Genomic DNA, 16,110 nt, shown 5'->3' on the forward strand with positions numbered 1-16,110 from the left:
CAGGACCCTGGGATCATGACCTGAACTGAAGGCAGACGCTTAACCATCTGAGCCACCCAGGCACCCCAAGTTTACTGGATTTTTAACACACCTTTGAAGCAGCCTGTTTGAACCCCCTTTTGGTGCTTATACCGAGAAACCATTCTGTTGAACCCAACACATTTTATTGGATAAAAGCCCTAGTGCTAAGCCCTGGGCACAAGAAGAGGAAGACACAGTTCCTGTCTTCAGTGGGTTTTTCTTTTTCTTGGAGAGACACAATTTGTCACCTTGTACATAACTGCATTAGAGGGATTGGTAAGTAACTATGACATAAAGTATCAGAAGAACAGAGACCGGGAATGATGGGGCTCCCTGCTGGCATGAGGGCAGGTCTGGGAAGAAAAGTATCTTTGGCAAGGAGCCAACACAGACAAGGAGCCAACCATCAACTCCAAAGAAACCCCTCCACCCCCCAGCGCTTGTTCTTGAGGCAGAAGGAACACCCACAGCAGGTACCTGCGCTGGAGGAGGGACTGGGGCCCTCCCCCACTTTTTGCTTCATCTCTTGGGATTATCACTCCCACTCGCAGGTTCAATTTTGCGTCTAAGGGGCATTTGTGTGCCCCTTATGGTCCCAATCAATTTATATGTATTAACTCATTTAAATTTTCATAGGGATACTTTGAGGTAGGCACTTTAAAAAATACCCATTTTACTGATACAGTTAACAGTTAACAGGCATATTAATACATTCTCTTTGAGTCTGGTGGTGCACAAACCCAAAGTATATGGGTCCTCCTAGTTCCATACACTCTGAAGTATCCATGGCCCAAGAGACACAGTATTTATTCTTCTAGTATATCCTTGAGATAGGAGGACAGATTTTATCTCTATTATATAGATGAGGAAGTTTGGGTAAAAAAAGAACTGCCCCAAACTGAGCTTGAGACTATGTTTCTGAGAAAGACTTGATTCCAGATCCAGTAGTTTTCTTACATCCTAGGAGATTCCTGTGGATGGAGAGTCTGAGCTGCCCTGAGCCACACCCTCACTCTGCAGCATTCTAACACTGAAAGATTTGGCAGAACCCATTGTTGCTCTAGGACTGAGAGTTTTCACTATCGTACCACCTTGCTTATGAATGTAGAAGACAATGTATACTAATGAGATCTTATATTTATAGAGCGTATAGCAGTCAGCGTCTTTTTCTTTTTCTTTTTTTTTTCCTGCCCAGTATCCCACCCCTTTCCCCACTTGGGCAGGACGCCCATCATAAGAACGCTGGTGGAAGTCTGAGGGACAGAATGTGCTCTCGCTCCGATTCAATAGCTACGGTGCTGGCCTTTGACATAGATTTGGCCAGTGGACACTCCCACCGAGGACTTGAATTCTCATTTCCTTTATATTGGTGTCATTTGCGAGGACAGTGGGAACATTCTTGGTGCCGCCAGATGGTATTCCGCTTTCTGGTTTTTGGTTCTGCAGAGCTATCTTGATTCCTGTCCACTTTTCCTGCTATCATTCCTGCATCATTTTGGTGGTTCCGTGAACCCCTGAGAGCCTTTAATAACCCTTTTCTACATACGGTATCCAGAGCCTGTTTCCTGCTTGCGACCAAGAATGCTGATTGAGATAGAGCGCTCTGTAGTTGGTGAGGTCCCTCCATATACAGTAGTGCTTCTGGTCAGAAAAACAACTTCATCTTTTGTGTAACAGATGGGGAAACTCTAGCTACCCTGGAGCCTGATAGCAATTTTGGTTATTATTAGGTATGCGGGATGGCTCTGAGGGAAACAGCACATTTGGGAGATGTTGGGGCTGCCTTTTAAAAACCGGGCATAGTTACACAATCATTATGCCCTGTTTGCCCTCCCTGCTGCGGTTCTGCCGAGACTGCCCGTGGTCTGGCCGGATGAGCACTGTGTGTGCGGCTGGCTCAGTACCTGCAGGGCAGACGCCGGAGGAACCGGTCCATCCCCAGCCCCCCTAGAGGTCTCACTGCAGTTCCTCAGAAGCTAACGTCATCTGGGCCTGGGGCAGCTCTCTCAGCTAGGGTGGCTGTGCTGGGGCCCGGGACTGAGCCTTTTCTCTAGCTACCCATCCGCCCAGGGAAGAATGGAAGGGACAAGGGTGGGGCTTGCTGAGGAGCCAAGCAGAGAGTACTATTGAAAGCTGTTCGTTTGCAGGAACAGCCTCTGTACGTGCCCTTCCTTCCCACCTTCCCTTTCTTGTTCGCCAGAGGGTCCCTTTCTCTGTTCCAGTCCCTATTCTCGCCCATTCCTGTGCTGGCTCTTCCTGCTCGGGAGCCTGCACTGTCTTCCCAGAGCCCTGTCGGTTTGCTTTTCCTTCTCTTAAATATTCTCGAGTCGGGTTATGTTCTTCTCCGTGCAAGTCCTTCTTCTTCCCACCCTTCAGTGATGCTTTTCCTAGACCCCCATCCCCGGAAGCGCACTTTTACTACTTTGCAAGCCCCACAGGGGTAGGAACTAAGTCTGGTTTTGTCAACAGCGTATGACCAGGGAGCAGGCACGGGACTTGCCTGACACATAGCAGGCAGGGGCTGCGGAGTATCCATCATATGCAAGAATGATTGCATGAGTGAGTGCGTAAACTCTTCGCCCCCTTCCTGGCTGTCTGATGTTACAGTCACTGCTCTTCTCGGAAGGAGAAGGAGGGATCTTAGGTGAGGCATGATGCCTCCAGCTTTGTTCTTTTTTCTCAAGATTGCTTTAGATATTCTGGGTCTTAGGATTCCATACAAATTTTAGGATGATTTGTTTTATTTCTGTGAAAAAAACTGTGATTGAAATTTTTATAAGGACTGCATCGAACCTATAGATTGCTTTGGGTAGTAGGGACATTTTAACGACATTAATTCTTTCAACCCACGAGCATGAACTATCTTTGCGTTTGTGTCTTCTTCGATTTCTTTCATCAGTATCTTACAGTTTTCAACGTCTTAAACAGCTTAAAATTGTAGTAAGACTTTTGGGACACCCTATATTTATTATAAAAAGATGCTGCTTGGTCTGTTTTGGTGGAGGACCGCTCATCCACACTTTGCAACCCCCTTGAAAGAGCAGCCACCTGAAAATGTCCAGTCATGAAAGTAGGATGGAAGACGGTGTGAAGGCCAGTGGCTGAAGCCGGCTGATCCCAGCCTGCTCCCTGAGCTAAGAGAGCCGCTCCAGGGGCGCCTGGGTGGCTCAGTCGTTAAGCGTCTGCCTTCGGCTCGGGTCATGATCCCGGGTCCTGGGATCGAGCCCCGCGATCGAGCCCCGCATCGGGCTCCCTGCTCGGCGGGAAGCCTGCTTCTCCCTCTCCCACTCCCCCTGCTTGTGTTCCCTCTCTCGCTGTGTCTCTCTCTGTCACATAAATAAAATCTTTAAAAAAAAAAAAATTTGTATTAAAAAAAAAAAAGAGAGAGCCGCTCCAGCGTTTACCAAAGGGAGTCGTTGGGCTGCTCTGGGCCACGGTGGCCTTCTCTGTTAAGTGTGCGCAGGAGTAGCTCTTTTCCTGGGCGGTGCTGGGAGCCAGGCGGAAGCACGCCCGGGAGGACCCAACCCAAACTGCCGGGCCTTCACCCAGAGCCCGGCCTCCACTTCGCCCCTCCCAGTAGCGCCGGCCGGGAGAAGGGGTGGGGCCGGAGGGCGTGGGGGGGAGGGGAGGCGGGACTAACAGGTGGCCTCCGTGCCCTTCCGGAGTGCGCTCGGAGTAGGGGCCGCCGTGCCCCCGCGAGCAGCGCCCGGGGCCGGCTGGACCCGCGTCCCTGGCTCCGTCCTCCGGTGCCGTCTGCACTTGGCCTCGGTGTCCGGCTGGGGCGCCGGGCGGGGCAGCGGCAGGACCTTTCCGGACCTTTCTTGGGGGGTGGCGGGCAGCTCTCCCCGCCTCTAGCATCCGCCCGGGGGCCGGGCAGGCGGGCGGGCGGGGCCCCAGCCGAGGCAGTGAGCCCGGGCAGGGAGCCGCAGCCTTTGCTGCGCGAACACTGTGGCCGGAAGCTCCGCTCGCCCCTGGGTAAGAGGCCTCCGGCGGCCGATCTCGGGCCCTCGGCCAGGGGAGGGGGACTGGGCGGGGACAGAGATCGCCCCAGGGGCTGGTTTCTGGCCCAGCTCTGCCCACGCAGCTGGGACTGTGCGCGTCCCATGGCGCTTCACTCTCCTTCCCCACCCGCGACTCCCGCCGCTCTTGCTGCCCTTGTCTGGAACTTGGCTCTGGGGACTCGGGCTTCCTTCCCGGAGTGTCGGGTTTCGGGGGCGCGGAGAGGCCAACCTGCGAGGGCCGGTTGAAAACCGAAGGATCCGTGGTCTTGGTGTGTGGGAATTTCTGACGCCTTCCACTTGTTGAATATGTCACTTAGCGCCGTCCCGGGACGCGAGTAAGTGCTCAGTCTCAGGGATCGGAGGTTGACATCAGCCCATCTGCCCGCAGCGGGGACCCATTTATCCACTGACGCCGCGCGTTGGACAGAGGGGGACACACAGAGGGGGACATTAAAGGAATCAGCTTCAGCTGGAACTAGCAGAGGAGAGCATTTAGGTCACGTGCTGAACGGGAATTGGTGGAAAGGAGAGAGAGTTCTCTGGTGGAATTGGGGCTCTTATCATTTGCTCTTCATCTCTCTTAATTATGAAAATTCCGACCTAGCTTCTTGCTCAAACACATAGTGAGAAGAGCCTCTGCATCCGCCTGGGCTTCTCATTGCTATAATGTTTCTGTGCCATGTACCCCTTAGGCAGGCAGTTCTGGGGAGACTAAGGATGCCTTCTCAGAACAATACTTTTTTTTTTTTTAAAGATTTTATTTATTTATTTGAGAGAGAGAGAATGAGAGACAGAGCACGAGAGGGAAGAGGGCAGAGGGAGAAGCAGACCCCCTGCTGAGCAGGGAGCCCGATGTGGGACTCGATCCCGGGACTCCAGGATCATGACCTGAGCCGAAGGCAGTCGCTTAACCAACTGAGCCACCCAGGCGCCCCAGAACAATACTTTTAAAGCTATAAAATAAAAGGCAGAGTATTATAAAGGAAACTGTTGCTAAAGCACTTATCAAAATATCAAAAGAATTTATATGTGCTTTAAAGAAAACCTAACGCATTAAAGATCTAGCAGCAGATCTAATAGCTACCATAATTTTGAAGTAGTAATGAGCATAAACAGTATTTCAAGGTATAGGCAACACCTGTGATACAAGAAAACACCTGTGATTTTTTAAAGATTTTTATTTATTTATTTGAGAGAGAGCGAATACGAGAGAGAGAGAGCTCATGCACGAGAGCACAAGCAGGGTGGAGGGGCAGAGGGAGAAGCAGACTTCCCACTGAGCGGGGAGCCCCAGGCAGGGCTCGAGGCCCAGGATCATGACCTGAGCCAAAGGCACATGCTTAACTGACTGAGCCAGCCAGGGGCCCCCAGCACCTGTGATTTCTTTTTTTTCTTTTTTTAAAGATATTATTTATTTATTTGAGACAGAGAGAATGAGAGAGACAGAGAGCACATGAGAGGGGGGAGGGTCAGAGGGAGAAGCAGGCTCCCTGCCGAGCAGGGAGCCCTATGTGGGACTCGATCCCAGGACTCCAGGATCATGACCTGAGCCGAAGGCAGTAGCTTAACCAACTGAGCCACCCAGGCGCCCAGCACCTGCGATTTCTACTGGTGGCAGTTATAGGTACTGCTAATACTGCTGTGGTTTTTGCCTGCATGTGTAATTGAAGAAAATGTTAAATTTCAGTTCGAGATTAGTGAAAATAAAGATGTGATTTTTTTTTTCCACTGAAGTTCACAGGCCTCAGGTTAAGATCCCTGCAGAGTGCAAAGGGCACTCCCAAAGGTCAGGTGACATGGCTGTGGTCTTGACACTTCCATGGACTAGCAGCATGACCTTGGCTTTTGAACTTCTTTCCGCCTTAGCTTTTTCACTGCACTGTGGAGATAATTGTGTCTTCCCATCTGTTTAAGTACCTAGCACCACACTTGGCACAGAGATGTGAAATAAATACCATTTATTAGAACCTGTGTGTCTCCCTCACTGGACTACAAGCTTATGGCCATCACCGTTGGTATCGTCAGTCCTGGTATATGGAAGGTATTCAATAAATATTTATTGAATGCATAAGCAGGTTGGAGAGGGTTGCTTATAATTACATCTAAAAAACCAAAATTCATTAAGAAGACAGCTGGTGGTTTGAGATATAACTATTTAAAATTTGGGCTTCCTTTTTTTTTTTTTTTAGGGGCTAAACAAATATATAAATACATATGGGGCTGGCGTGCTTGAGATGTCAGTCAGGGCTGATAGGTTGTGTGAGTGGGTCTGTGTGGCTGGTGTTCTGCCAGAGAAAATGATACTGAATGTTGTTGGGAAACCAGGATTCCTCTGCAGAACGGTTTCTCTTCCATCTTTCCTGTGTCTAGGCTTGTTAATCCACTATGTTGTAACACAGGAAATGTCTAATAGGGAATGGAGACAGAACCATGATGGGGCATTTCTAGGCATAGATGCACATTTCTTTTTCTCTTTTCTTCTTACCTTTTCCTGCCCCACCACCCACTACATAACTCCTCTCTGACCCTGAAGTCTTGGTAAATAGCAGCAGTGGGGGGAAGTTGCTAGAAGCTGCACAGACTAGGCCTGAAGCCAACTAGTTGCTTTTTTTTTTTTTTTAAGATTTTATTTATCTACTTAAGAGAGAGAGCCCATGAGCAGGGGAGGGGTAGAGGGAGAGGGACAAGCAGATTCCCCATGCAGTGGGGAGCCCGATGTGGGGCTCTATCCCAGGACCCCAAGATCATGACCTGAACCAACTCACTGAGCCACCCAGGCGCCCCCTAACTGGTTGCTTCTTAACTCCCAGCCTTAAAAGTCTATGTAATCCAACAAATTTGGATGGTAACAGGAAGAAGAAAAGTAGGTCCAGCCAGCCAGCCCTGAGGTTTTACTTTGTAAAAGTGCTAAATTGGGGGCGGGAGGATGGGGAGAGAACTTTGAAAGGAGTAGGAAATTTAGAACACACTGGGGCTAACTTTGATGTTATGGACTGAATTGTGTCCCCTCAAAATTCGTATGTTGAAGCCCTAACCCCCGTGCCTTGGAATGTGACTGTATTTGGAAATAGGGCCCTTAAAAAGGTAATTAAGATTAAATGAGATCATAGGGTGGGGCCTAATCCAATATGACTGATGTTCTTTTTTTTTTTTTAATTTTTGTTTGTTTTATTTATTTATTCATGAGAGTCTGAGAGAGAGATAGAGAGAGGCAGCGGCAGAGGGAGAAGCAGGCTCCCCGCCTAGCAGGGAGCCCGATGCGGGATTCGATCCCAGGACTCTGGGATCGTGACCTGAGCCGAAGGCAGACGCTTAACCATCTGAGCCACCCAGGCGCCCCATGACTGATGTTCTTATACGAGGAAGAAACACCAGGGGCAGGCCTGGTTATACCTTTGTCATTCTGTGCTGCAATAATTCATAGCTTGGATCAATCTAAGGAGTTAGGAGAACAAGTATTTCCATTTGAATACCTGCTTGTGAACCTCCATTTCCCTTTCCCCCTCATTTTGAAGATCACAGTGTTTTTGAAAAGGAAGGGACCTTTGAAGACTCGCAATCCAATCCTTTATCCATTGCTTTTTTTTTTTTTTTTTAAGATTTTATTTATTTGACAGAGAGAGACACAGCGAGAGAGGGAACACAAGCAGGGGGAGTGGGGAGAGGGAGAAGCAGGCTTCCTGCTGAGCAGGGAGCCCAATGCGGGGCTCGATCCCAGGACCCTGGGACCATGACCTGAGTTGAAGGCAGACGCTCAACGACTGAGCCACCCAGGCGCCCCCCCTTTATCCATTGCTGAAGAAAGCATGGCCCAGAATGGTTAAGGACGAGCCCTGCCTGGCACTGCCTGGAATGTGGACCTAGTCTTCTGACTCCCTGGCCCCTGACACACCCTCAGACAAAGCTTCACCAGGATGGGGAACTGCATCATTTGGTTAGACATAGGACAGACAGAGCTTAGGTGACCTGGCATGCCTGGTACCTAACCTACCCCTCATTCTGTTCTGACCATTAAAGGATTGCGTTTGGCGTCTCTTCAATCATGATCAAACAACAGATATATAACCTGTAATTAAAGAGTCTTTTCTCATTGTGTTAAGACCTCACATACTGGATTCCAGGGAATAATATGTGTGATTAATTGGCCAGTCCTTGTTTATAATGAAATTCTACCCTTCGGAGCCTTCTTGGATGGGAGACTGAGCAGGAAGTCCAGCACTCCTGAGCCTGATGAGTAATTTCATTGTGATCATTTAACAGATTCAGCCTAAGCTGATCCCTCCTGCGTGACTGGGAGCAAATTAATCCCGTATCAGGCCTCCTTCTCCAGTGTGTCCTGTTCTATAGTCTGGGATGGGCACACATAGGCACATGCAGACGTTGAAAGAAGATTGCAGAATACTTGACTAGAGGCCAACCGTGAACGATGGACTTGAAGGAGAGCTAAATTGTGATTATTCATACTCCAGAACCTGAGTGGCCACACTCCCATTGGCTAATGCAAGCAGAAAAGCAAGGCATTCCCCCCCATATAACTGAATCAAAACCTCAAACTTTCAGTTGAAATAATCCAATTGACTGACTTATTTCTTCCTTTTCTGAAGTCAGAGTGCATGCGTTTTCCTTTTGTAAGTAGGATTTTTGTTTTCTGCTTAGCAAATACGTGGCTTGGTGAAATTGTCAGTCCATCCCTCATTATAAGGCTTTCTTGATTGTAAAATGAGTGTAGGCTGGGGAAACTGGTAGGAAATTTCTTAGCAGCAAAGGGAACTGCTGTTTCGTTGCCAAGTCCTCACTGATAACTCTTTTTATCAGTAACTCTTCAAAGACATTTCTTATGCTTTGTTCCTAAAGAGTTAGGGAACTAACGAACCCCACTGTGGCTCTAACCCCTGAATCATCAGGGAGCAGTACATGATATTTGTTTCCTGGATGATTTTCTCTTGGTCCACTACCAGGGCATTTGCTCCACAGCATAATACTTAATGTTAAAATATTTACTTTTATAACAGCTTTGTAGAGTTCCACCATGGCCCTGCAGGCCTAAATGAAGATTGCTCAATTTTGTTTATTTGCTAACAATATAGTAATCCAGTTCCTGAATACCCAGGTGGTGACAGCGCTGTCATTACTCAAGAGGAAGGGTGGAGCCGACATTTGTCTTCTCAGAACACCACTCCCCGGACTTGTAGGGGGTGTGGTTTCCTTCTCTCCCACTCTGCCTTGGACCTGGATTGTACTCTGAGTATTCCAACACTGTTAACTTACAGCCTCTCTTCATTATATCCACCTGAGCAAGGTCATCGTTCACGTTCTCCTTCTTGGTCCCCTATAGCTCACGTGTCACACAAATTCCGTTCAGCATGTGTTTCGTATTCATGCCTTCATCTCTGTTCACGTTGTCTATTCCAGGCCCTCCCTGGTGCCTGAGTTTCTGAAACAGCCCCTCAGTGGGGGCTTGTATTCCTGGTCTTCCTGGGAAAACAGACAGACCATTCTTTTTCATGGCGGCCCCCACAGCATCTAGCATGATGCTTGGCACAGAGCAAACAGTTGGAAATGCTGAACTCAACTGAATTGCTCCAATTCATCCTCTGTGCTTTCCGCAGGGGATCTAAGGCATCGAGAACTTCCAAGGACTCTCACTGCCATTAGCAGGGACCATGAGTTCAAATGCACGCTAGGGCCGGGCAGGTGACACAATTGAGCAACATAGACTGGGTGGGGCTGGGGTGAACTGGAACCCATGACGGCTCAGCTCCAGCTGAGGGTTGGCATGTGAGAATGTGGGCCTGGTGTTATCAGGCCAAGAATCTGGAATTTTTCGGGGGTTAGATATCCAAAATTTTTAATGTTATGAAATGTTATGAAATGTTTTGAAATTTGTTTCATTACATTTGAAAAATGTTATGAAATTTTTAATGCTTATGAAAAATTTAAGAAAACACTGTGAGCCAAAACACAGCCTTGGTCTGCATTTGGCCTGCAGATTGCTGCTCTGTGACCTGGGACCCCTTTAGATAGGATTGCAGTCGTCTGGGGTTAAGCTCCCAGCCTAAGCTTCAGTTACATATTCTTCTCCAATCATTTCTCTCTTCCCAGTGGACACCTATCTGCCGTAGGCTGCCCTCCTCCTTGTCCACAGTTATGTGATATTCATTCTAGGTGATTCTCCTTCCCAAACCTCAAACCTAACTCCCCAAAACTAACCCACACAGGCCCTTACCTTGCCTGCCCTGTTGCCCTGTTTCCTGTTTCATAGACTTCCTCTCTCTTCAGCTACTTCCGTGTCAACTTTGACTTTTCTCCCAGGGAGCCCTTCCCACCTCTTATTCAATCATTCTCTTTCCTCTACCTCATTCTTATCTGAATCTTTATTTGCATTTATTTTTTTATTTTTTATTTTTTAAATTTTTTTTAGAATTTATTTATTTATTTGACAGAGAGAGAGACAGCGAGAGAGGGAACACAAGCAGGGGGAGCGGGAGAGGGAGAAGCAGGCTTCCCGCTGAGCAGGGAGCCTGATGCGGGGCTCGATCCCAAGACCCTGAGATCATGACCTGAGCTAAAGGCAGATGCTTAACGCCTGAGCCACCCAGGTGCCCCTTTATTTGCATTTCTAATGCCAGCATCTGATCAGGCTCTTATCACTCACACCTAGACCACTGCGCTGGTCTCCAAACTGATTTCCAGAACTGGTTTGACTCTCCTATTTAAGTTGCTCCCTGAGGGTGCCTGGGTGGTTCATTAGTTGAGCATCCAACTCTCGATTTTGGCTCAGGTCATGATCTCAGGGTTGTGGGATTGAGCCCTGTGTCAGGCTCTGTGCTCAGCATGGAGTCAGCTTGTCCCTCTCCCTCTGCTCCCCCCTGCTTGCACTCTCTCTCTTTCTTAAATAAATAAATAAAATCAATCTTAAAAAAAAATTGCTCCCTGATACCAGATTCGTTTTCTCAAAACTATTCCCTCTGTTCTGTCACTTCTCAAAGCTGATTTTGAGTAGAAAGCCTCAGTTCCCTTCAGAATTGGGCTGTAATATTTCTTTCCACCCTTCTACTCCTCTGAATAACAGCCAAATCTGGTTGGCCTTCCATTGCCCAAACACTTTCTGGGCCTCTCCACCTTATCAGCCAGGATCTCTGGGAAACAGTCGGCACATTCAAACATGTTATTAAGAAGGGTTTAATACAATAACTATTTACAAAGGTGTGGGCAAGGTTAAGAGAAACCAACAAAGTGGTGAAGCAATTATATTGATTCAAGGCCTGAAAAAGCAAACAGAGGGCGTGATTACCCTGAGAGGAGCACCTGGGTGGCTCAGTCAGTTAAGCGTCTGCCTTTGGCTCAGGCTATGATCTCAGGGTCCTGGGATGGAGCCCCACATCAGGCTCCCTGCTTAGCGAGGAGTCTACTTCTCCCTCTGCCCCCTGATCATGCTCTCTCTCTCCCTGTCTCTCTCTCAAATAACTAAAAAATTTTTTTTGAAGATTATGTTTATTTATTTGAGAGAGAGAGAGCATAAGCAGGGGGAGAGAGAGGCAGAGGGAGAAGCAGGCCTCCCGTGGAGCAGGGAGCCCAATGCGGGACTCGGTCCCAGGATCCTGGGATCATGACCCGAGCTGAAGGCAGACGCTTAACCATCTGAGCCACCCAGGTGCCCCTCAAATAAATAAAATCTTAAAAAAAAAAAAAAAGAACCCTGAAGAAAGAGCTGTAGCTGAGGGCCACTCTCTAGGACTTAAGGCTTTCGGTTGAGCAGGCAAGTTGATGCCAACCTCCCAGGTCTGCTCGTGGGCCTCAGAGCAGGGCAGAGAAGGCTGGAGTCAGATGCGCTCTTTGATTCATTTACTTATGCTCTTTCCTCCTCTTGGTGCATCCATAGCATCTCCACTTGTCAACTGCTGCCAGTCTCCTCCTGCTCAGATTCTGTCTGTTTCACCAAGCTTTCATTGATTATTCTTTCTCTCATCAAAACACCTAAGGTGTTTGGCTCATATTGATTACATTGCACTTTACTCTGTCCCTAATGGGTGAAGTTAGAAGTGTGCACATCATTCTCTTACTAGCTTGAGAAGGGGCACATCCTAGAACTTTTTTGGAATGATTTAAGTCCCATAAATCTGTTCATCTTTTAATTCATGTTTTAAAGCAAATGTAACTGCTGTGGTCTGAATGTTTGTGCTCCCTCCAAAATTCATCTGTGGAACTCCTACCCCCCAAAGGCGATGGTATTGTATTAGTTGGTGGGGTCTTTGGGAGGTGATGAAATCATGAGCCTTCATGAATGGGATTATTGCCTTACAAAAGAGGGTCCAGAGAGATCCAGAGCCAATTCTAACAGGTAAGGACACAGGAAAAAGGCCCTTACCTTACCATGCTGGTGCCTTGATCCTGGACTTTCCAGCTGTCAGAATTTTGAGAAATAAATTTCTATTTATAGGCTACAGTGTCTGTGGTATTTTAGAGTAGGCTGGATGGACTAAGACAGTTACCGAGCTCCCTCATTTCACTAGATGCTGAGACTAACACAGTTAGCATGTCACGTGGGGTCCTTGTATGGACAGAACTTACTTTCCAGGGGAATGGAGTACATGGTGTTCCCTTGTCCCCCCATGACTATACCGTCCTGAAATACCCTGATCTCAGCCATGGCCCAACATCCAGTCCAGGTTGCAGCTACTCTAGTCCCTCCAGGTCAAGATGATTCTAGAAGTTGTGTTACCTTCCTTGCCCTTCTTGGAACTTTCTTGTGGTCACTCAGTTATTTGTTGGCATTTTGATGCATCTCTTTTCCCAGAGAGATTGAAACGTCTTGGTGGTTTTGGACTCTGGTTCTAGACTCTGATCATGTCTATCCCCACTGGACTGTTCCTGTCGTCCCCTGGGATGGTCAAGATAGTGGGTAGTATCAGGCAGAAATCCTCTGAGGTCTACCAAGAGTGTAGCACCGAACTCTCTGGCCACCTCTGTAGGAACAGTTGCCAAAAAATGGGCTACCTTTATTTTCTACACCTCCACCATCTCTGGGTTAGTGGAAGGAGTGTTAGGGTCGACTTTCAAAAATACGGGTTTATATTCAAGCTCTTAGATTTAACTAGAATGTCATTTAACTTCTCTGAACCTCAGTTTCAGCAGCGGTAAATGGGAATAACAATACCTACCTCATGGCGTTGTTGTGAAGCTTGAGTAAGACGATTCACCAGTTTCCGACTGCTGCCCTAACAGATTACCGTGGACTTGGTAACCTAAACAATACAGATTTCTGTTCCTACAGTACGGTAGTTCAGAAGTCCAGCATGGGTCTCACTAGAAAATCAAAGCACTAGCAGAGCCACATTCTTTTCGGAACTTCCAAGGGAGAATCTGGTGGGTTTTTTTGGTTTTGTTTTTCCTTTCTCTTGTCCAGCTTCTAGATGTTGCCCACATCTTTGGTTCACGAACCCCTTCCTCCATCTTCATAGCCAGCAGCTTTGAATCTCTCTGACTTTCTTCCAGAGTCGCGCCTTCCCTCTGGCCACAGCTGGGAAAGGTTCTTTGCTTTTGAGGATCCATCCCATCTGTACGTGGGCCTCATACTGGCTACTTTTCCCATCTCAAGGTCCTTAACTTAATCACATCAGCAAAGTCCCCTTAGCTTGCAGTGTAACATATTCGTAGGTTCCCGGGGTTAGGACATCTTCAGGAGGGAGGATTATTTTACCTGCCACACCATTCATACTCTGGCTCCCAAAGATTCATGCTTATCCCATATACAAAATGTATTCACTCCAAGGTCCCCAAAGCGGTTCCCTATCAGAGTATTAACTAAGGTACAAAATCAAATTTGAGTCTCATTAGCTCCAAAGTCTCCATTTCATCTTCTGATTAATCTAAATTATGTCTGAGTGGGGCTGTAGGTATGATGCATCCTAGGGCACAGTTCCTGTTGATCTGTGAGCCTGTGAAAATAAAGAAACAAGTTATCTGCTCCCAAAATCCACTGGTAGCATATGCATAGGATGAAAGTTACATAGGTTCTGATTGAAAAAGGGAAAAAAATGGAAGGAAAGAAAGGAGTCACTGGTCCCAAGAAATTTTAAAATCCAGTTGGACAAATTCCATTAGGTTTCAAGGTCTGGGAGTAATCCTCTATGCTCTCGGCTCCAGCCTCTGGGCCATCCTTGCTTGTCATGAAATGTAGCGAGTATTTGCCACTTGGTAGTCCTAGTTCATTTTGGTTGAACACCTCTTCCCTCAGTTTATCTCTTTTCTTTCACATTTCCCTAAAAGCAGCAAGAAGAAATCTGGCTGCACCTTCAACACTTTGCTTGGACATATCCTCAGCTAAAGGTTCAATTTCTACTTTTCTTCATAATTCTACTTTCCACCTAACTGTAGGACACAATTATCTTAAGCTTCTGCTCCTCTTTCACAAGGATCCCTTTTCTCCAGTGTTCAATAACATGTTTCTCATTTCATTTTATTTATTTATTTATTTTTATTTTTTAAGATTTTATTATTTATCTGAGAGAGAGAGGGATAGAGCACAAGCAGGGGGAGCAGCAGAGAGGGAGAAGCAGGCTCCCCGCCGAGCAGGGAGCCCGATGCGGGGCTCGATCCCAGGACCCCGGGATCATGACCTGAGCCGAAGGCAGACGCTCAACCGACTGAGCCACCCAGGCGCCCCTCTCATTTCATTTTAAACCCTTACCAGCAGAGCCTTTAATGTTTGTACATCTGCTGATTGTCTGTTCATGATGATTTAGGTGTTCTCTAAGGTGATTTATTTTTTTCCCCACTGTACTCCTCACTTCCTCCTGAACCTTCCCCAACATGGTTGTTGATAGTTGTCATACTTTTATAGTGTGTTCAAGACAATCTAGACTTTTCTATTATGTTCTTCAATGTTCTTTCAGCCTCCATCCATTGTCCAACTCTGGCATGGCCCAAAGTAGGCAGAAAATCGGGAGGATATACACCAACTACTCTTTGTGCTCTCTTTGCTAACACTTAGACCCAACTAAACCAACCAGAAGACAGAGGGCAAGGGAGTCCAGGTGATGTCAGCAGCTCAGGGCCTGAGGTGGGCAGAGATGGGTGTGGAGTGGATGGAGGGGGAGGGGGGGAAATGAAGACTCGAACAAAAGTTTCAAAGAAGGGGCACCTGGGTTAAGCATATGCCTTCAGCTCAGGTCCTGGGGGTGCTGGGATTGAGCCCTGTGTCAGACTGCCTGCTCAGTGGGAGTCGGCTTCTCTCTCTCACTTTGCTCCTCCCCTTCCCTCTACCCCTCCCTTCTCCTCCCCTGTATGCCTCTCCTCCCCTTCCCTCTACTCCTCTCCTCCTCTTTGCTCCTGCTCTCTCTCTATTTCAAATAAATAAAAAATCTTTAAAAAAAGTCTCAAAAAATGTTTAAGTATTCAAACCATTGACCTGATTTTTGTTATGCTAAGAAAGTTTTTTTTTTTTAAATCTTACTCACTGATGATGTAAATGTCCACTTAAAATTTCTAGCTTTTTTATGGCTTATTTTAAACATTCCAATATTCAAATTAGACCTTATAATATTTAAAAAAGACTTTCCCCTGAAATTTGACTTGCCTTATTCTTGGCCTACATTAGCATTTGTTGGCAAATTTGCTCTTCTTCCCTTAGCACCTAAAGCTAATAGACTGGGAATGGGTGCAGGAATGGGATGGGGAAATTTCTGTCCATCAGCACAGGTCCTTGTGTGTAGCAGAGACTCAGTGAATACTGGTAGAAATAGTCTTAGCAGCATGTGGATTTCATGTAACTCTATTCTTTCCATAAAGATACACATTGAGCATAGCTAAATATAATTTAATTTGCAGATCTTTTGTGCAGGAAATAAATGTATAAATAAAAAGAGTAGCTTAGATTATGTTTCCTGATTTTGGGTTCTGCAAATTTAGCCACTGTATGATTGAGACAAGTTTAGCATAGGTATGAATATGCACATGTATTTATATCCTATAGAAAACTCATTCCTTAAACACCTTTCTGAGCACCTCTGGCTGATGACACTTCCCATTTACCAAGGTTAAATGGATAAAAAGGAGGTGAAAAAAATTTTCCTTGGTGGAGAAGGTA

General features: G+C 46.9%; 1 protein-coding gene across 1 annotated transcript in view; it reads left to right on the forward strand.

Moving 5' to 3' along the window:
* The window catches only part of BLOC1S6 (biogenesis of lysosomal organelles complex 1 subunit 6), a 57,072-nt gene that overhangs the window by 28,601 nt on the left and 12,361 nt on the right, over positions 1–16,110 (forward strand). The window lies entirely within an intron of this gene.

The sequence above is a fragment of the Leptonychotes weddellii genome, chromosome 9, assembly GCF_054177405.1.
Source record: "Leptonychotes weddellii isolate Sample4059 chromosome 9, ASM5417740v2, whole genome shotgun sequence".
In the NCBI taxonomy this organism is placed as follows: domain Eukaryota; kingdom Metazoa; phylum Chordata; class Mammalia; order Carnivora; family Phocidae; genus Leptonychotes; species Leptonychotes weddellii.